The 731-nt window shown below is 34.5% G+C and overlaps 1 long non-coding RNA gene across 1 annotated transcript in view; it reads right to left on the bottom strand.

The window, feature by feature from the left end:
* Positions 1-407, bottom strand: part of LOC102496790 (uncharacterized) — a 4,609-nt gene extending 4,202 nt beyond the window's left edge. The window contains exon 1 of the long non-coding RNA XR_336505.3: positions 375-407. This is a non-coding gene — a long non-coding RNA (uncharacterized LOC102496790). The remainder of the gene's footprint in view (positions 1-374) is intronic.
* Positions 408-731: the final 324 nt, after the last annotated feature.

The raw sequence follows: 731 nt of genomic DNA, 5'->3' as shown, positions 1-731 counted from the left end.
TGTATAGTTGAATTGGAACCCACATGGAACAACTGTACTAAGTACATATTAAAAAGAAAGCAGAACCTTGTCAGACCATGGTATGGGGGTTAAAGTGGCTATCTCCGACATTGCCAAATGCCTGGTTGTGTTCTGGACCCAGGACATTGAGAAACAGATCCAGCTAGTGTTCTTGCAAGCTCAAGATCCCAAAAAGAGGGAGAAACAAAGAAGGGATTGTTGCTTGATCAATCCTGATAGAGTGGGGGCAGTGCTTCTCACTTACCTGCCCTCTGCCTTTCTCTTCAGTGAGTGAATACACTCTTTGGCAAAATTAAAAAAACAAAACAAAACAAAACAAAAATCAGAAACAAAACAGAAGACTAAAATCTTACCTTGATACACATGAGGCTTTACCTAAAAGAAGGAAAAACAAAACTAAACTTGATACCAAAACATATTATTAGGAAATATCTACAGTTCCTGATAAAACTTGTCAAAATACTAACCAATGAAAATATAACAATTTATTATAAATAACAAACTCATGGGATTTCAAATAAGAAAAGGTCAGGAAGAGATTTCTATTTAGGTGGGAATACTTAAGCCATTTCTCATAAAGAGCATAGAGATAAATATCTTATTTTTGTTTATTTTCTATTAAAGGAACAACAGCCTATCTGATTTGCATAAGATCTGATTTGCATAAGGGAAATGCAGACATCTCATAATTTTTCTGCTAACTAGTAATT

The sequence above is a fragment of the Tupaia chinensis genome, unplaced genomic scaffold, assembly GCF_000334495.1.
Source record: "Tupaia chinensis unplaced genomic scaffold, TupChi_1.0 Scaffold139432_1, whole genome shotgun sequence".
NCBI lineage: Eukaryota > Metazoa > Chordata > Mammalia > Scandentia > Tupaiidae > Tupaia > Tupaia belangeri.
Note: the sequence above shows the minus strand (reverse complement) of the source record. Positions and strands in the feature narration are given on the sequence as shown.